The sequence below is a fragment of the Myotis myotis genome, unplaced genomic scaffold (genome assembly GCF_014108235.1).
Source record: "Myotis myotis isolate mMyoMyo1 unplaced genomic scaffold, mMyoMyo1.p scaffold_m19_p_80, whole genome shotgun sequence".
Taxonomy (NCBI): Eukaryota; Metazoa; Chordata; class Mammalia; order Chiroptera; family Vespertilionidae; genus Myotis; species Myotis myotis.
In genome coordinates this window covers 47,292-68,391 of record NW_023416391.1, presented here as the reverse complement: position 1 = coordinate 68,391, position 21,100 = coordinate 47,292, and the positions used below count along the sequence as shown (strand labels likewise).

Here is a 21,100-nt window from a genome sequence, read left to right as displayed (position 1 = left end):
ATCTCTTACCTCCCGCCCCCAACCGTCCCCGACCTTGCCACTGTAGTTTGACAGTCTGTTTGAGGCTGCTCTGCCTCTGTATCTATTTTTGTTCATCAGTTTATAATGGTCTTTATTAGCCATAAATGAGTGAGATCACCTGGTATTTTTCTTTCATTGACTGGCTTATTTCACCCCAAACCACACCCGCCTGTTGCATGAGCCTCATTCTGACAGGGGGCGCATGGGAAAGGGGGATGTCCTCTGCCCAGGCCTGGGGTGGGGGCAGATCAGCCTGAAGGACGAGGCTGAGCTGGGGGGACGCAGGCCTGGGCTCCCCAGCATCACTTCCCCGTGGTCAGCAGGGTCTCACTGCCTGTCACCGTTCCTGGAAAGCCCAGCCACTCCATCTGTCCCAACCTTGCCAAGTGTCTGGGGTGTGTCCGTGGGACCCGGTGACCAGTCTAGAGCATGCCTGACCAAGAGACAGGACAGAAGGGAAAGGCGCCATCCACTCTGGGGCCAAAACAAGGCAGGTGGCAGCCGGGCCAGGAGCCAGGGCAGGGCGTGAGGTGCCAGGAGGCAGGAGCCATGCACAGGGAACATGGGGCGCGTGTCAGGGGCTCACAGGGCCAGCGGCGCACAGCCGGGCGGCCACGGGCCATGCAGCGTCCAGGCCCGCTGTGGTGGCCAGGGCCTGGGCAGAGGCCGCCCGGGGGCAGGCAGGGCAGACCTGGCAGGGCCAGGGTCCCAGGAGGGGCCAGGGCAGGAGCCCCTGAGCCCGGCTCTGGGAGGAGGCACTTCCAGGAGCAGAGGCACCGCCTGGGCTCGCAGGGCGGCCGCAGACGCGGGGCGTTCAGGCCTGAGCGTTAGCCTGGGCCTGCGGGGTGACTGTCCCCAGCAGAACTGGAAAAGGACACAGGTCCCAGGGCAAGTCTGACAGCTTCCAGGCTCCGGATTCGTTTCCATGAAGTGGATCCCGTCCAGGCCCAGCCCGTGGGGCACAGGGGCTCCAGCAGGGCCCAGGCAGTGCGAGGTCACGCAGCACTGCTGGCGGCTCTTATGCGCTTGGGCTGGACCGCAGAACAGCACCGTGAGTGTCCGAAGGCCGCCTGGGAAAGCAGCACTGGCCCGACGGCTTAGACCACAGACGTGCCTCCTGCCGGGCTGTGGGGTCAGATGGAGGCGGAGGCGGGTGTCCCCTGTGGCTGGCCCTCCTTCCCACTCTGTGGCCTTGGCGTGCTCTGTGCCTCCACCGCACGTCCTGCGTGTGTGTCTGTCCCCAAATCCCCTTCTCATAAACCCGCAGTCACACTGGATGGGGGCCCAGCCCAATCCAGGGCACCCTCACCTTAACTCACTGATCACACCCGCCATCATCCTAAAGAAGGTGCCTTCTGTGGTACCAGCGGGCAGGACATCAGGATATAAATTGGGGGACACACTCAAGCCACAGCAGTCCACCCTCTGGCTCCCCAAAGTCACATCTTTCTCACACGCAGAATACCCCATCCCAACACCCCCCGGAGGCCTAACCCATCCACCATCCCCTCTCAGCCCCAAATCTCAGCGAAACCAGGCAGGTGAGTCACAAGAGTGAGGGATCCTGGGACCAGGGGCTCCCCAGCTGCAGGGCTGTGGCGCAGACTCGGGCTGCAGGCAGGAAGGCCCCAGGGCCGGCATTCCCACCCCAGAGGGAGGAGAGGGGCGGAAGGGAAGCCATGGGCCCAAGCAAGTTCACGCCTGGAGGGCAAGCCCCATTAAATGTTTTGTAATTGATTTGGGAGAGAAACTTTGATTTGTTGTCCGGCTGGTGCATTCACTGTTGATGGTAGCCATTCCTGCAGGTGTGAGGTGGAATGTCATTATCGTTGTAATTTGCATCTCTCTGATGGTCAGTGTGACTTGGGGCATTTTTTCATCTGTCTCTTGGCCATTCGCATGTTCCCTCTGGAGAGGTGTCTACTCAGGTCCTTTGCTCATTTTTAAATTGGATTGTTTGTCTCCCTTCCGTTAAGTTGTAAGAGTTCCTTACACAGTTTGGAAATCAACCCCTTACCAGGCGTATCCTTGGCAAATATGTTCTCCCATACGGTGGGCTCCCTTTCCATTTTGTTGATGGTTTCTGTGCAGAAGCATTTTAGTTGGATGTGGTTTGTTTATTTTTTTCCTTTGTTTCTCTTGCCCTGGGAGATGTATCGGTGAAATTCTGCTACGTGAGATGCTGAGATTTTACTGCCTATGTTTTCTCCTAGGATTTTGTGGTTTTGTGACTTACATTTAAGTCTTTTATCCATTTGGAGTTTATTCTTGTGTATGGTGTAAGTTGGTGATCCAATTTCTTTTTTTTTTTTTTTTGCATGTATCTGTCCAATTTTCCTGTCCAATTTATTGAAGAGACTGTCTTTACTCCATTGCATGCTCTTACCTCCTTTGTCAAATATTAGTTGACCATAATGGCATGGGTCAATTTCTGGGCTCTCCATTCTGTTTTTCTAGATCTGTGAACTATGTGATTCCAGCATTATCCTAATTCCAAAACCAGATAAAGACACTACAGAGGAAGAAAATTACAGACCAATATCCCTTATGAATATAGATGTTAAAATCCTCAAGAAAATATTAGCAAATCAGATCCAGCATTACATTAAAAAGATCATAGCCCTGACCGGTTTGGCTCAGTGGATAGAGCGTCGGCCTGCGGACGCCTGAAGGGTCCGGTCAAGGGCATGTACCTTGGTTGCGGGCTCATCCCAGTGGGGGGTGTGTAGGAGGCACCTCATCGATGTTTCTCTCTGATCAATGTTTCTAACTCTCTATCCCTCTCCCTTCCTCTCTGTAAAAAATCAATAAAATATATTTTTTTTAAAAAAAAGATCATACTCCACCACCAAGTGGGATTTATTCCAAGGATGTAAGGTTGGTACAATATTTGCAAGTCAATAAATGTGATATATCACATAAACAAAATGAAGGATAAAAATCACATGATCATATCAATAGATGCATTGGACAAAATCCAACACCCATTTTTTTTCTTGTTTAAAGTATTACAAATAGTAGTACATATATGTCTCCTTTTTTCCCCATTGACCTTTCCCGGGCCTCCCCTACCCCCCAGCACATGCCCTCACCCCACTCCCCCAGTGTCTTGTGTCCATTGGTTGTGCTTATATGCATGCATGTAAGTCCTTCAATTGATCTCTTACTCGCCCCAACACTCCCCAGCCTTGACGCTGTAGTTTGACAGTCTGTTCGATGCTGCTCTGCCTCTGTATCTATTTTTGTTCATCAGTTTATAATGGTCTTTATTATCCATAAATGAGTGAGATCATGTGATATTTTTCTTTCTCCGACTGGCTTATTTCACTTAGCATAATGCTCTCCAGTTCCATCCATGCTGCTGCAAATGCTAAGAATTCCTTCTTTTTTATAGCAGCATAGTATTCCATCGTGTAGATGTATCATAGTTTTCTAATCCATTCATCTGCTGATGGGCATTTAGGCTGTTTCCAGATCTTAGCTATGGTAAGTTGTGCTGCTGTGAACATAGGGGTGCATATATCCTTTCTGATTGGTGTTTCTGTTTTCTTGGGATATATTCCTAGAAGTGATATTACTGGGTCAAATAGGAGTTCCATTTTTAGTTTTTTGAGGAAGCTCCATACTGTCTTCCATAGTGGCTGCACTAGTCTGCATTCCCACGAGCAGTGAAGGAGAGTTCCTTTTTCTCCACATCCTCTCCAGCACTTCTTGTTTGTTGATTTGTTGATGATAGCCATTCTGACAGGTATGAGATGATACCTCATTGTTGTTTTGATTTGCATCTCTCAGATGATTAGTGACTTTGAGCGTGTTTTCATGTGTTTTTTGACTTTCTGAATGTCCTCTTTGGAAAAGTGTCTATTTAGGTCCTTTGCCCATTTTTTGATTGGATTGTTTATCTTCCTTTTGTTAAGTTGTATGAGTTCCCTGTAAATGTTGGAGATTAAACCCTTATCAGAGATAACATTGGCAAATATGTTCTCCCATGCAGTGGGCTTTCTTGTTTTTTTGATGGTTTCTTTTGCTGTGCAGAAGCTTTTTATTTTGATGTAGTCCCATTTGTTTATTTTTTCCTTAGTCTCTCTTGCCCTAGGATCTGTGTCTGTAAAGATATTGCTATGACATATGTCTGAAATTTTGCTGCCTATGGAGTCTTGTAGGGTTTTTATGGTTTCCCATTTTACATTCAAGTCCTTTAGCCATTTTGAGTTTGTTTTTGTGTATGGTGTAAGTTGGTGATCTAGTTTCATTTTTTTGCATGTATCTGACCAAATTTCCCAGCACCATTTATTAAAGAGGCTGTTTTGACTCCATTGTATGCTCTTGCCTTCTTTGTCAAATATTAATTGAGTATAATGGTTGGGGTCAATTTCTGTGTTCTCGATTCTGTTCCATTGATCTATATGTCTGTTCTTGTGCCAGTACCAGGCAGTTTTGAGAACCGTGGCTTGGTAATATAGTTTGATGTCTGGTATTGTGATCCTCCAACTTTGTTCTTCTTTCTCAGGATAGCTGTGGCTATTTGGGGTCTTTTTTTATTCCAGATGAATTTTTGGAGAGTTTGTTCTAGATCTTTGAAATATGCCATTGGTATTTTAATAGGTATTGCATTGAATCTATACATTCTTTCAGTAGTATGGACATTTTAATGATGTTGATTCTACCAATCCATGAACATGGGGTGTTCTTCCATTTGTTTATGTCTTCCTCTATCTTTTTTTTCAATGTCCTATAGTTTTCCAAGTAAAGGACTTTTAGGTCCTTGCTTAAGTTTATTCCTAGGTATCTTACTTTTTTTGGTGCAATGGTAAATAGAATTGTTTTTTTCATTTCTCTTTCTGTGAGTTCACTATTGGTGTATAAAAAGGCCATAGATTTTTGGGTGTTAATTTTGTGTCCTGCTACATTGCCAGCTTCATTTATTAGGTCTAGTAGTTTTTTGATGGAGTCTTTAGGGTTTTCTATGTATAGTATCATGTCATCTGCAAATAAGGATAGTTTTACTTCTTCTTTTCCAATTTGGGTGCCTTTTATTTCTTCTTCTTGTCTGATCTCTATGGCTAGTACTTCTAATACTATGTCGAACAGGAGTGGTGAGAGTAGGCATCCTTGTCTTGTTCCTTTCTTAGGGGAAATGGTGTTAGTTTTTTCCCATTGAGTATGATGTTGGCTGTAGGTTTGTCGTATAAGGCTTATATTATGTTGAGGTATGTCCCCTCTATTCCCACTTTGCTGAGAGTTTTTATCAAGAAAGGGTGTTGGATTTTGTCAAATGCTTTTTCTGCATCAATTGATATGATTATGTAATTTTTGTCTTTCAATTTGTTTATATGATGTATCACATTTATTGATTTGCGGATATTGTACCATCCTTACATCCCTGGGATAAATTCCACTTGGTCATGGTGTATGATCTTTCTGATGTATTGCTGAATCCGATTTGCTAGGATTTTGCTGAGGATTTTAGCATCAATGTTCATCAAGGATATTGGCCTGTAGTTCTCTTTTTTTTGTGGTGTCTTTATCTGGTTTTGGAATTAGGGTAATGCTGGCTTCATAGAAAGAGCTTGGAAGTGTGCCTTCCTCTTGAATTTTTTGGAATATTGGCTTTAGTTCTTCTTTGAATGCTTGGTAGAACTCCCCTGTAAAGCCATACAGACCAGGGCTTTTGTTTGCTGAAAGATTTTTGATCGCTGTTTCAATTTCTTCAGTAGTTATCGGCCTATTCAGGTTTTTTATTCTTCTAGGTTGAGTTTTAGGCACTTATATTTTTCTAAGAATATGTCCATTTAGTCTAGGTTGTCCTTTGGTTGGAATAGAGTTGTTCATAGTATTTTTTCATAATCGTTTGTATTTTGTGGAATCAGTTGTTATTTCACCTCTTTCATTTCTGATTTTGTTTATTTGGGTCCTCTCTCTTTGCTTCTTGGTGAGCCTGGCTAGAGGTTCATCAGTCTTGTTTATCCTTTCAAAGAATCAGCTCTTGGTTTTGTTGATCTTTTGTATTTTTTTTTGGTCTCTATTTTATTTTTTCTCCACTCTGATCTTTTATTATTTCCTTCCTTCTGCTTACACTGGGCTTTTGTTGTTGCTCTCTAACTCTTCGAGTTGTAGGGTTAGGCAATTTATTACCATTGTTTCTTGTTTTTTGAGGTAGGTTTGTAGAGCTATGAACTTCCCTCTCAAGACTGCTTTCACTGTGTCCCATAGATTTTGGATGGTTGTGTTTTCATTGTCGTTTGTTGCCATGAAACTTTTTATTTCTTCTTTGATATCTCTGGTAACCCAGTCATTATTTAATAGCGTGCTATTTAGCCTCCGGGTGTTTGATTTTTTTATTGTAGTTGATTTCTAGTTTTATGCCATTGTGATCTGAGAAGATGCTTGGTATGATTTCTATCTTCTTGAATTTGAAGAGACTGCTTGTGACCCAATATATGGTCTATCTTTGAAAATGACCCATGTGCACTTGAGAAGAATGTATATTCTGTGGCTTTGAGGTGAAATGTTCTGAAGATGTCAATTAATTCCATCTGATCTAGTGAGCCATTTAGGATTGCTGTTTCTTTGCTGATTTTTTGTTTAGAGGATTTGTCCAATGGTGATAGTTGGGTATTAAAGTCCCCTATTAGGACTGTATTGCTGTCAATATCTCCAGAAGTTTTTTTATGTATTTGGGTGCTCCTGTATTCTTCTTGTTAGATTTCTCCCTTTATTATTATGAAGTAGCCTTCCTTATCTCTTGTTATGTCCTTCACTTTGAGATCTAACTTGTCAGATATAAGTATTGCTACCCCAGCTTTTTTTTTTTTTTTTCATTTCCATTTGCCTGAAAAACCTTTTCTATCCCTTCACCATCAGTCTGTGTGAGTCTTTTTTTCTGAGATGGGTTTCCTGTAGACAGCAGATATGTGGGTCATGTTTTCTTATCCACTCAGCTACCCTATGTCTTTTGATTGGTGCATTTAATCCATTTACATTTAAAGTTATTATTAATAGGTACTTGTTTGTTGCCATTTTTATTCTTTGCGCCTGTGTTCCTTCTTCTCTTCCTATTTCTTCTTTTTACAGCAGACCCTTTAGCATTTCTTGCATTGCTGGTTTGGTGGTAATAAACTCCCTTAGTCCTTTTTTGTCTTTGAAGCTACTGATTTGACCCTCAATTTTGATTGATAGCCTTGCTGGGTACAGTATTCTTGGACTCAGACCCTTCCTGTGCATGACTTTGTATATTTCATTCCATTCCCTCTGGCCTGATATGTTTCTGTTAAAAAAAATCAGTCTCCAGTCTAATGGAGGATCCTTTGAAGGTACCTTTCTGTCTCTCTCTGGCCACTTTCAAGATTCTTACTTTGTCGTTGGTGTTTGCCAATTTAATTATAATGTGCCTTGGCATTGGTCTTTGGGGGTTCATTTTGTTTGGGTCTCTGTGAGATTCTTGGATTTGTGTGAGTTTTTTCTTCCCTACATCAGGGAAGCTTTCTGTCATTATTTCTTCAAACAGGTTTTCTATTCCTTGCTCAGTTTCCTCTCCTTCTGGAATGCCTATTATGTGGATGTGGTTTCGTTTTGTGTTGTCCCAAAGTTCCCTTAGGCTCTCCTCCTGTTTTTTAAGTTTTTGTCTAGATGCTGCTCTGCTTCAGTATTTTTCCTACCTCGTCTTCTGGCTCACTGATGCTGTCCTCTGCTTCTTCTAGTCTACTGTTGATGCTTTCTATTGAGTTCCTTATAGCAGCAATGTCATTTTTCATTTCTTCTTGGTTCTTTCTCATTTCCTCTTGGTTTTTACACATATTGTTGAATTTGTCTTCCATTCTTTTCAGGAACCTTGTGACCATTTCTCTGAATTCTTTCTCTGACATATTGCCTACCTCCATTTCATTCACTTCCTTTTCTGGTGATGCTTCCTTTTCTTTCATATGTGGGCTGTTTCTTTGTCTCCCCATGATCTCTCTTCTCCCAGTGTCTGGTTATGCATATCTCTCTCTCTCTCTCTCTCTCTCTCTCTCTCTCTCTCTCTCTCTCTCCCTCTTTCTCTCTCTCTCTCTCTCTCTCTCTCCTTTCCCTAGGCAAAATCTGACCTTTCCATGAGAAGGTGCAGGGCTCATCCGAGTCCACGTATTCGTGCTGCTAGAGATCTGGAGTTCCTGGGTTCTCAGCTGGTTGCTGGGTGCTGTGGTTATAGAGACTCAGGCTGTATAGGATTCTGATGATAGCCACTCTCCCCTTCAAAATGGTGCTGTCTCCATGGCAGATATGGTCACTCCAGGAGAGATTTCAGCAGCAGTGGAGGTTGCCTGGTCAGAGGACCCCGGTCCAGCAGTCCCCAACAGTCCCTTGGAGTATAGCTGTCCCTAACCCACAAATATACACTCCCCGTAGGTCCACATGCTCTCCTTTTGTTCTTTCCCTCTCACACTATCTTGTGGTCTGCCTTCCCGTTGGCAGCCATATTCAAGGATATTATTTCTCTAAACTTGATCTTCTAAATTTCTGTAAAATCTGAACACTTCTCTCTATTCCACTGCCAAGAACTCGTTCAAACCCCAGCCTTGCCCTTCCACAGACAATTGATAGCAGAATGCCTGCTAGCTGTTCTGTCATCCACTTTTGACCCATCCTGCTGATTGCTCACCAATCTTTGTGCTCTTGCAAGAGTAGTCACCAGGTAATGGTAAGCAATAAGGGCACAGTTCAGACTTCTGGGGAACCTTCTCCAGCTGTAAAGGTATCACACCCTCCAACACCCATTTTAAAAAATATGTGTTTTTATTGATTTTAGAGAGAGAAGAAGGGAGAGGGATAGAGAGATAGAAACATCGATGAGAGGGAAACATGGATTGGCTGCCTCCTGCATGCCCAAATGGAGATTGAACCCCAACCTGGGCATGTGCCCTGACCAGTAATTGATCTGGTGACCTCTTGGTTCATGGGTTGGTGCTCAACCAATGAGCCACACCAGTTGGGCCAGCACCCATTTTTGATAAAAACTCTCAGAGGGAACATACCTAAACATAATAAAGGCCATATATAACAAACCTACAGCCAACACCATATTCAATGGGCAAAAGCTAAAAGCATTTCCCTTAAGATCAGAAACAAGACAAGGAGGTCCACTTTCACCACTCTTATTCAACATAGTACTGGAAGTTCTAGCCAGAGCAATCAGACAAGAAGAAAAAATAAAAGGCATCTAAATTAGAAAGCAGGAAGTAAAACTCTCATTATTTGTAGATGACATGGTATTATATATCAAAAAAAACCCCAAAGACTCCACCAAAAACCTTCCAGATTTATTAAATACATTTAGTAAAGTAGCAGGATACAAAATTAACATCCAGAAATCAATGGTATTTTTATACACCAATAATGAATGCTCAGAAAGAGAAACTAAAAAAAAATCCCATTTACCATTGCAACAAAAACATATATTAGGAATAAACATAACCAAGGAGGTAAAAGGCCTGTGCTCAGAAAACTATAGGGCATTGAAAAAAGAAACAGAGGGAGATACAAACGAGGGGAAGCGCATACCATGTTCATGGATTGGAAGAGTCAACATCATTAAAATGCCCATGCTGCTCAAAGCAATCTACGGAGTCAATGCAATCCCTACTAAAATGCTTTTTCTGCATCCATTGATATGATCATGTGATTTTTATCCTTCATTTTGTTTATATGATGTATCACATTTATTGACTTTCAAATGCCATTGATTTCTGGATGTTAATATTGTACCAACCTTGCATCCCTGGAATAAATCCCACTTAGTGATGGTGTGTGATCTTTTTAATGTATTGCTGGATCTGATTTGCTAATATTTTGTTGAGGATTTTAGCATCTATATTCATCAGGGATATTGGCCTGTAATTTTCTTTCATTGTAGTGCCTTTATGTGGTTTTGGAATTAGGATAATGATAACACTGACCTTATAAAAAGAGCTTGGAAGTCTCCCGTCCTCTTGAATTTTTTTGAATAGTTTGAGGAAGATAGGTGTTAGTTCTTCTTTGAATGTTTGGTAAAATTCTCCTGTAAATCCATCTGGTCCAGCACTTTTGGGAGTTTTTTAATTACTGTTTCAATTTCATTAATTGTTATTGGTCTATTCAGATTTTCTGATTCCTCTTGATTGAGTTTTAGAAGATTGCATGTTTCCAGGAATTAGTCTATTTAACCCAGGTTGCAAGTTTGTTGGCATAGAGATGTTCATAGTATTTTCTTACAACATTTTATATTTCTGTGGTGTCAGTTACTATTTCACCTCTTTCATTTCTGATTTTATTTGGGTCCTCTTTAGTCTGGCAAAATGGTCATCAATCTTGTTTTTCTTTTTGAAGAAGCAGCTCTTGGTTTCATTGATCTTTTGTGTTGATTTTATTAGTCTGTATGTCCTTTATTTCCACTCTGATCTTTATTTCCTTCCTTCTACTTACTCTGGGCTATTCTAGTTGTTCTCTTCCAAATTTTTTTAATTGTGGGGTTAGATTGTTTATTTGAGATTTTTCTTGTTTCTTCAGGTAATGCTATGAACTTCTCTCTCCTGACTGCTTTTGCTGTGTCACATAGATTTGGGGTTGTTGTGTGTAAATTTTCATTTGTTTCCAGGAAGTTTTTTATTTCCTCCTTGATATCGTTGGTAACTCATTCATTGTTTAATACCATACTATTTAGCCTCCATGTGTTTGAATGTTTTAGGTTTTTTTATTGTAGTTGATTTCTAGTTTTATGCTATTGTGATCTGAGAAGATGCTTGATGTAATTTCAATCTTCTTGAACTTGTAACAATTTGTTTTGTGTCCTAGGATGTGGTCTATCTTTGACAATGTTCCATGTGCACTTAAGAAGAATGTATATTCTGCTGCTTTGGGATAAAATGTTTTGTAAATGTCAATTAAATCCATCTGATATAGTGTTTCATGTAGAGTAACTGTTTCCTTATTGATTTTTTTTTTTTTTTGGTCTGGAAGATGTATCAAGTGAATTCAGCGTGGTGTTAAAGTCCCCTACTATAACTGTTTGCTGTCAATCTTTCCCTTGAAGTCCTCCAGCTGGTGTTTAATATTTTTAGGTGCTCCTATATTGGGTGCATATATGTCTACCAGGGTTATATCCTCTGGTTGATCGATTCCTTTCTATTATTTAGCGACCTTCATTGTCTCTTGTGATGGCCTTCATTTTTTAAAATATATTTTTAATTGAATTTTTGCAGAGAGGAAGGGAGAGGGATAGAGAGTCAGTAACATCGATGAGAGAGAAACATCAATCAGCTGCCTCCTGCACACACACACACACACACACACACACACGCCACTGGGGATGTGCCCTCAACCAAGGCACATGCCCTTGACCGGAATCGAACCTGGGACCCCTCAGTCCACAGGCCACGCTCTATCCACTGAGCCAAACCAGTTATGGCATGGCCTTCATTTTTGAGGTCTATTTTATAAGATATCAGTATTGCTACCCCCACTTATTTTTTTTCATTTTCATTTGCTTTGGTAATTCTTTTCCATCCCTTCACTTTCAATCTGTATGAATCTTTTGTTTGGAGGTGGGTCTCTTGTAAATAGCATATATATGGGTCATATTTTTTTTCCATTAGCTACCCTATGTCTTTTGATTGGAGCATTTAATTCATTTATATTTAAGGTTATTATTGATAAGTACTTATTTATCGCCATATATATCCTATATAATAAAGAGGTAATATGCAAATTAACCCTCATGCTGTATCGCCATCACAAGATGGCGACGCACACAGCAGGGGCAGGGCCAGCTGCTCAATGCTCCTGCTGGAGCAGTTCCCACAGCCCCGTGGAGGGGCGGGAGGTCTGGTGGCCCCACAGCCCCACGGAGGGGCGGGAGGTCCGGTGGCCCCACAGCCCCACGGAGGGGCGGGAGGTCTAGTGGCCCCACAGCCCCATGGAGGGGCGGGAGGTCCAGTGGCCCCACAGCCCCATGGAGAGGCGGGAGGTCTGGTGGCCCCACAGGCCCACGGAGGGGCGGGAGGTCCGGTGGCTTTCCGCACACCTGCCGCTGGAGTTCCCTCAGGCTTGCCGGAGGGTGGGTCCCGGCTGCTGCTCTCCACCAGGGTGACTAGGCTGGCAGGGGAGGGCAGTTGGGGGCCATCAGGCCAGCAGGGGAAGGCAGTTGGGGGCAATTGGGCTGCCAGGGAAGCAGTTAGGTGTCAATCATTTATCCTTCATCCAGCGGTTAGGGGGTGATCAGGTTGGCAGGCAGAAGTAGTTAGGGACAATCAGGCAGGCAGGCAGGCAAGTGGTTAGGAGCCAGCAGTCCCAGATTGTAAGAGGAATGTCCCACATGGGAGAGGGTGCAGGCTGGGCTGAGGGACACCCCCCCCCCCAGTGCACGAATGTCATGCACCAGGCCTCTAGTATATATATAAAAAGCTAATATGCTAAGTGTCTGTCTGGGTAATGATATCACGTAGTAATGCCCAGCTTCCTCTCCCTAGTAATGACTAGCCTCCTTGCAGTTTCTTCAGCTGAGGAACACAACTTGCTTTATAGCCAGGTGGAAACATTTTACACTTTAACCAAATGTCTGTGAAGCATTTTCCCATGCCTCATCTCATTTGATCCTCATAGAAGTCCTGGAGTAGGTATATAGGAGACTCAGTAGAATCCTATTTTCATTAGCCAGAAAATGGAGATTTGGAAAGCTTAGAAATTGACCCAACTGAAAAGAAGTAAAAAATAGTGGACCTTGAACATGACTTCAGGTTTTCTCCTGTGCAGAATATAGTCAAACATGGCTGCAGTTAAGTATTTTACCCTTTGTTCTCCCTGCAGGATCTACAATAATAATCTGCTTCATGTTGATATTTACTGCTGTGTTGTTGACAATTACCTGAAAGAGAAATTGGGGTGCTTCACTGGGCTGGAAAAAAGTTTAGCTATATCAGAAAGCAGGTCTAATTAAGCAAGTTTATTATATATATACTAGAGGCCCGGTGCACGAATTTCGTGCACCAGGGGTGGGGTTCCCTCAGCCCAGCCTGCCCCTCTCACAGTCCGGGAGCCCTCAGTGGATGTCCTACTGATGGCCACAGTCTGGCAGCAGAGGCTTGGAGCAGGTGTCGTGTGTGTGTGTGTGTGTGTGTGTGTGTGTGTGTGTGTGTGTGGTGTCTGTCTGTCTGTTAGGGTCTGCCCCCGGCCACGCCACGTAGGCTCGAAGCAGTTGCCGTGTGTGTGTGTGTGTGTGTGTCCCCACTGGGGGTCTGCCCCCAGCCACACTGGAGGCTCAGAGCAGGCACTGTGTGTGTCTGTGTGTGTGTCTGCTAGGGGCCTGCCCCCAGCCACACCATGGAGGCTTGGAGCAGGAGCCCCTGTGTTGATCTCTCAGGCTCCTGGCTGCCACTGCATGTTGTACTCTCCCTTGAGCTATGGCCAGGATGGGGGTGCTGCTTGCAAGCTGGGATTTCCTGCTCCCAGATCACCATGGTGACCAGGGAGTAGGCCCAGCTGGGGGCTGCCTACAGGCAGGGCTTACCGGCTCCCAGGTCTCCATGGCAACCAGGGAGCAGGCCCAGCTTGGAGCTGCCCAAAGGCCGGGCTTGCTCTCCTGCTTCTGGATCTCCATGGTGACCGGGGAGCAGGCCCAGCTGGGGCCTGCCCGCAGGCCAGGCTTGCTTTCCTTCTACTGGATAACCATGGTGACCAGGGAGCAGGGAAAGTTTGGGGCTTCCCTCAGGCCAGGCTTGCTTTCCTGCTCCCAGATCACCATGGCAACCAGGGAGCAGGCAATTTGGGGCTGCCCACAGACCAGGCTTGCTTTCCTGCTCCTGGATCAGGCGCAGCTGGGGGCTGCCTACAGGCCACACTTTTCTACTTACCAATGGCCGGATCACCACAGCGACCCAGGGCCCAACAGCATTTTCCTGCTCTCCAATAGTCATAGGGTCCTGGCTGGGGGCGGGGCTTAGCAGTGCAGGGCTTAAGCTGCACAGGGGTCCCGGCAGGGGGCTCAGATGGCACACAGGGGTCCTGGCTGGGGGCGGGGCTTATGCCCCGCTGCCCAAGGCTGCACATGGGGCCTGGATGGGAGCTCGCGCTGTCCCACCCTGCCTGTAGTATAGGATAGAGGCCTGGTGCATGGGTGGGGGCCGGCTGGTTTGCCCTGAAAGAGTCCCGGATCAGGGTGGGGGTCCCGCTTGGGTGCCTGGCCAGCCTGGATGATGGGCTGAAGGCTGTTTGCAGCTGGTCACACCCCCTTCAGGGTGGGGGTCCCCACTGGGTTGCCTGGCCAGTCTGGGTGAGGGCCTGAGAGCTGTTTTCAGGCTGGAGGGCAACTTAAGCTCCCAGCCTCTCCTTTTTTTCTTTTTCTTTTTTTATTCTGGGATTTATTTACCTTCTATAGCTGTCACTGGAGCTGAGAGCCAGCTCCAGCTCTGAGGGCTGAAAGCAGGTTTCTGGGTCTGTTTGGCTTCTATAATTGAAACTCTGTTGCCATCACAGCAGCTCTAAGCTCTGAGGCCAAAGCTGGCTGAAAGAAGGTCTCTGGAGCTTGTTTAGCTTCTATAATTGCAACATAGTTGCTTAGAGTGCAGCTCAGAGGCTGGTAGTGGCCGGCCGGGAACGTTAGCTTCCTCCGTCACTGGAGCAAGCAAGCCTCCTGTTCGCTTCAGCTGCATGGCTGCCGGCCGCCATCTTGGTTGGCAGTTAATTTGCATATCCTGCTGATTAGCCAATGGGAAGGGTGTCGGGGTTGTGGTCAATTTGCATTTTCTCTTTTATTAGATAGGATATAAAAGGCTAAGTTGACTTCCACATGCGTGATACATATAAAGCTCTCACTGGCACAAATTGCATGCGTGTGTTTTGATCTGTCATTGTCAATCATGAATTTGGTTGACACTTCTATTATAGAGAAAGGGTGAATAGCGATATTAAATATTTCTCCTAATTAATTTCCTTTCAATGTGCACAAATTTGTGCACCAGGTCCTTTAGCATTCTTGCAATGCTGGTTTGGTGGTAATAAACTCCTTTAGTCTTTTTTTAGTCTGGGAAGCTCTTTATTTCACCTTCAATTTTGAATGATAATCTTGCTGGATAGAGTAGTCTTTGTTTCAGATCCTTGCTTTTCATTACTTTGAATACTTTACCTTCTTGCCTGTAGTTTTTCTGCTGAGATATAGACTGAGAGCCTTATGGTAGCTTCCCTGCAGGTAATTGACTATCTCTCACTTGCTGCTCTTAAAATTCTCTCTTTGCCTTTAATGTTTGCCATTTTAATTATAATATGTTTTGGTGTGGGTCATTTTGTGTTCATCTCGATTGGGACTCTGTTTCCTGAACCTGTGTGGCTTTTTCCTTCACCAGGTTAGGGAAGTTTTCTGTCACGAGTCCTTCAAACAGATTCTTTATCCCTTGCTCACTTTCTTCTCTCTCTCACGCCCCTATGATGCAGATGTTATTCCACTTCATGTTGACCTAAAGTCCCCTTAAACTCTCCTCAGTGTTTTAAGTCGTTTTTCCCTTTTGCTGCTCTAATTGAATGTTTTCTCCTACCTTGTCTTCCAAATCACTGATTCGATCCTCTGATTCATCAAGCCTGCTTTTAATTCCTTCCAGTGTATTATTTATGTTGGATATACTATTCTTCATTTCTGGCAGGTTCTTATTCATGGTTTCTATGTTCTTTGTCATGTTGATGTAGTTCCCACTAAGTTCCTTGTAGTTCCTACTAAATTCCTGAGCATCCTTATAACCATTACTCTGATCTCTATGCCTAACAAATTGCTTACCTCCATCTCATTTAGGTCTTTTTTTGAAGATTCCTCATTTTCTTCTATTTGGGGGTTGTTTCTTTGTTTCCCCATTTTAGTTGTCTCTTTGTTTCTATGTATTAGATATACCTGCTACAACTCCCAGTCTTTGTGGTGTTGCCTTTTGTAGTATATATCCTGTGTGACCCAGATGGTGCTGTCTCCTTGAACTCTGAGATGGATGCTCTAGGAGTGACCCTTTAGTGTGTTATTTGGGCTCTTCTGTTGTAATTGTATCTTGATTATTGTTGTCCCATTTGCGGTCAGGATCTCCTCTCAGGCTGGCAAACTGTGAGGCTCAACCATGACCACATTGTCTGAGCTGTTGTACAGGTGTAGTCTTAAGTTGGTTTCTGCCCTTCCTTGCTTAAAAGTCTCCTCGCCAGCCAGTCTTCATCTGGTATTTCAGGATGAATATTCTCCAATTTAGTTTCAATTCCAGTTAGATTCTGGGAGGAGGTGGGAGAAAGATCCCCCTACTGCACCACCATCTTCCAATGCCCCCTCTGTAGACAATTTTTATAAGAATTTATTTGAGCCCAAATGACAAGAATGCTGGAAAGCAAGAACCCAAATGCTCCCAAGTTTGGGTTTCTCTAACCCTCACCTCAGATCTTCCAGATATCCACTCACCACCCAGTTCTAAAGCCACGTCCACACTCCTGGGTATTGGTAACATCACAGCCCACTTCGGGCACTACAGTCCACATTTATTTTCTAGAGTAGATGAACCACAGTCCCATCGACCTGTGGGATTGAACAGCAGAAATTCACTGTCTCAGACCTGGAGGCTGGGAGTCGAGGTCAAGGGTCACAGGCCCGGGGTCCCAGACTATAAGGGGGTGGCCAGGCCCTCCCCACTGCTGCTGTGGGAGCTGCTGATGTCCTCTTGTAGGGCTTTCTCCATGCGTGGCCTCTTCCTGTGCGTGTCTCTGTGTCCAAGTTCCCCTCCTGTGAGGACAAAGTCCTATGGGATTTGGCGCTACCTGACTCCAAGAGGGCCTCGTTACTTCATGGGGAGATGAGATAGCCCTGCTGATAAAGCCCAGGAAAAGATGAGAACAGGGTCACCAGATGCTTGGGAGAGCAGGGTGGTGGGCTGTGCCACAAGGGGACCCTCGGAAAGGGCACGGTGCCAGGGCCCAGCCCGACAGCCTGCATGCCAGCTAGAGCACAGTGACCTGTGGCCCTGTCCCAGTACTGACAGACAATATGGAAGCATGGACATGGGAGGAGGTGGGGGCTGGGAGAAAAGGCACCATGAAAATAAGATAGAGCAGTGCCCTCAGGGCCCCACGTGGGCTCATCCAACTTGGTCCCCCAGGTCCCCCCAGAAAGGACGAGGAAGCTGTGAGCCAACCCAACAGGGAGCTGCCAGTCCCAGAACCCACTGTCCATGAGTGACAGCCCTGCAAGGGTCCAGGCCTGAAGCATGTGCAGGGTGGCACCTGTCTGCACATTGGCTGATAGAGCCATGTGTCCCACCTCCCCCAGGACAGTGCTGAACACCCCCTCTGAGACCAAAGTCCCCGGCAGGCAGGTCCCAAGCAGCAGAGCCCTTGGAGGCAGGAGTTGGGGACAGGAAGGGCTGACCTCACTGCTGCTCAGGTGACGGCACACAAGTCCAGCCATGCTGTGCCTGCCCTGCCGGGCAGATGGGGTCCTCAGGCCCATCACCCTGGGCACATCCTGAACTGGGTACCCCCCACCCCCAGTGGCTCCTTTGGGGTGGGTTAGAACAGAAGATGCCTAGAGCAAGGGGATCGAGGTTTGTCTGGCCTCCCCTCTAGGGCTCTGCCAGGTCCCCCGGACGGGGCCTCTCTCTCCCAGGCTGCCCTGTGCCCTGGGCAGTGCCTGGCCTCAGAAGCACCACCTGTCTGTCTTCCAGATGTGCCTGCTGTGCTCCCCATGGTCCTGGAGTGCAAGGCCCCAAAAGAAGGCGGGTCTGTGACCCTGGCCTGCTTGGTGACGGGGTCCAACTCAGCCACGTGGCACATAGGAGCACAGAAGCTGCCCGCAAATTACTCTGTGATGGGAAACTCTGAGAAGAGGGTCCCCTACCTCTTCTACCAAACCTTCGCCTGGAAGCCTGTCCCATACAACTGCAGCACCAATCACATGTCCAAGACCTTCCAGTGGCCAGGTGAGGGGCCTCCAGCATGTCCCAGCACCTTCCAGGGGATGACCTCAAGGACCAAAGCAGGGACTGGGCCCCGATGGGCACCCAGCCACCCCTCAGAGCAGCTCACTCCCTACCCCCCACTCTGCCCTCAGCTGCTCCAGCTCCAGCATTCGAACCCAGTCCCTTCCACCCCTGTCCCCAGAGTGCTGGAGGCAGCAGCCCAAACCCGGCCCCTCCCTACACCCTCCCCTGCCCTACCCATGTCTTCCTGTCCACCCAGCAGCCTGTCCCCCCTGCGTCCACAATGCTCACTGACCTCAGCTGCCCACTGCCCCTCTGATTTCAGCATCTTGGAAAACCCTGAAGGACGAGGCTGAGCTGGCCACCTCCGTGACCCACATGTCACCTTTCTCAGAGAAACTCACCCCAAACACCACCACTACCAGAGGCCCAGGTGAGGAGCCCCTCTGCCAGCATACCCCTACCCGCCTGTCCATGCCTTCGGCTGCCTCCTTCAGGCAACCGCCATGACTTCTCTTGGGAGTCTTCAAGTCACATTCTGGTCAGGAAGGACAGGGGCCTGAACTTATGGTTACTGAGCACCTACCACGTGCCAGGCCCTAGGCTGAGTGCCGCCCAGGCCCCTCAGGCACCAGGTCCCTACGGGTCACACCGCAGGGAGCACAGTGGACGAGGAGGGCCCCGGGCCAGCACCGGACGCACCAGCCCTGTAGGCCTGGCTGAGACATGAGCTTGTCCTGGAGGCTTTTTGTAGGGACTCATTGCCAGAGCAGCCAGGGGTGCGGAACCTGACCCCCTGACCCTTCCAGAAACCCAGGATGCCCCCTGCACGCTGGGGTCGGGGTGGTGCACCCAGGAGCTGCCAGTCAGGAGAGGGTCCTCATGCTCTGAGAGGGTGGCCAGTGCCGCAGGGATGCTCTGGGCAGACATAGGGAGCCCTGGCCTGTGGTGCCCCACGGCGGTCTCAACGCCCACACCGCCGGCTGCAGTCCGCTCTCACGGTGTGCGTGCCTCCAGAAACACCCTGGGGAGGGTCCCTCCAGTTCCAGATGGACGGAGACACTGTCACTGTGTTCTTTACCTTTTTGTTTTTATTTTTTTGTTAATCCTCACCCGAGGATATTTTTCCATTGATTTTTAGAGAGAGTGAAAGGGAGAAGGAGAGACAGAGGGAGAGAAACATTGATATGAGAGAGACACATCGATTGATTGCCTTCCCCACGTACCCAAGCCAGTGCCGGGACTGAGCGAGCAACCAAGGTGCATACTCTTGACTGCTCGAACCCGGGACCTTTCAGTCTGTGGGCTGATGCTCCATCCACGGAGCCACACCGGCCACGGCGTGTCCCTTTACAAGCAGGGTGCTCCTGGCCGGCTGTCAGCCTGTGGCCCGTTCACCTGCTGGCTGTCCACACCCTGAGCCATAGGAGGGGTTGCCGTACGCATGGTCCTCGAGCACCTGGCAGTCGGTCACGGCCACCAGGCCAACGGGGTCCCACCAGAACCAGAACGCACTCCGGGCACCGACACGGGGACGACGTGGCCGGGGTGGGGCTCAGACCCACCCTTCACAGCTGGGGCACGAGAGGCCACAGCCCGACCACGGGCGGACCAGCAGGCGACCCACCTCACCCACCCATTTCCTCTGGCAGGGCCCCCGACCCCCTGAACCCAGGGGTCACGAGGGATCCGGTCACCATGCCCCTGACTCCGGCCTGGGTCCCAGCCAGGAGCTGGGATGCTGGACCCTTTCTCCGAGGCCAGTCCCTGGGGGCACGGAGCAGGGGGAGCAGGGAAGGAACGGGCCAAGGGCCTCCCATGTCCTCTCTCCACAGCCCTTCCGGCCACCTCCGTCCACAAGGACACCCGTCCTTCAGAGCCGTCCCATGATCCAGGCACAACCGGGCTTCTCCCCGCAGCTGCCACGGCGCCCAGCAGCCTCGTCGTCCGAGTCCTGGCCACGCCGGGCGCTCACGCCTCTCCCGGGGCGGCCTCCTGGCTCCTGTGCGAGGTGTCGGGCTTCTGGCCCCCGGAGCTGCTCCTCACCTGGCAGGAGGGCCCGCGCCAGGTGGACTCCTCTTGGTTTGCCACCGCGGCGCCCACAGCTGAGCCTGGAAGCAGCACGTTCCGCACCTGGAGTGTCCTGAGGGTCCCGGCCGCCCCCCGGCCCCCACCAGCCACCTACACGTGCGAGGTCAGGCACACGGCCTCGGGCAGGCTGCTCAACGCCAGCTGGAGCCTGGACGCTGCAGGTGAGGCACCCCCGGCACAGAGCTGGGGGAGGGCAGGCCGGGCAGCGGCCGGCGGTCTGTGCCGCCCCCCGGACAGCCCCACCCGGCTGACTGTGTATCTGGAGTTTGCGCTCACTGTCCCCACACTCAGGGATTGGGTGACCTGACACCTGTCCTTCCACCCATTCCCGGTGTCCCCTCACTGCGTGCTGGTCCAGGAGGGCGGGCAGCGGGGGTCGCCCCCACCAGGTCCCAAGGAACAGCCACTTCCTGTGAAGACACACCCATCACTGGGCACGGAGCAGGGCCTTCCCCGGGGTGGACACGGGGTGGTCACTGCAGACGCCGTCCCCCCAGGGATGTCCGAGCCTCCCCAGGCCCCCAGGGTCCCAGAACCTGTCCCAGACCACGGCCAGCACCTTGGGAGCCAGGTGCACCCAGAAGGGAGGGCCGGACCCCATGCTGACTGTGGAGGGGACACGGACCCGCGGGGTGGGGCTGACAGCTCCCGGGGCTCACCCTCCCCTCTGAGCTTCCTGCCAGGCACGGCACCCAGACCCTGGCCTGTCCTCACCCTCCTGGCCTCCGCGGGACGGGGTGAGCACGCTGGGCCGGGAGTGAGCAGAACACCCTCCAGGCGGCTTAGCGCTCACCCGCTGGCCTGCGCTCAGTGTCCACAGCGCCACAGGCTGCACGGGGCTGCGGAGACGGCCTCGCCTGCCAGGCTGGTCACCAGGGATCCGGTCACCAGGCCCCGGGCCCCGGCCTGGCTCCCCAGTGGCTCTCAGTCTCCATGGCGACGGACCGCTGTTCTTTAAACCTCCATTTCGCCGAGGACCCCTGAGTTTGGAGCATACGCTAGGAATTAATTACTAATTACTCAAAGAATAAAATGAGAAGCAACGTTGTACC

General features: G+C 48.5%; 1 gene segment (V, D, J or C); it reads left to right on the top strand.

Annotated features, from left to right (window-relative positions):
* The window catches only part of LOC118662407, a 78,047-nt gene that overhangs the window by 12,153 nt on the left and 44,794 nt on the right, over positions 1–21,100 (top strand).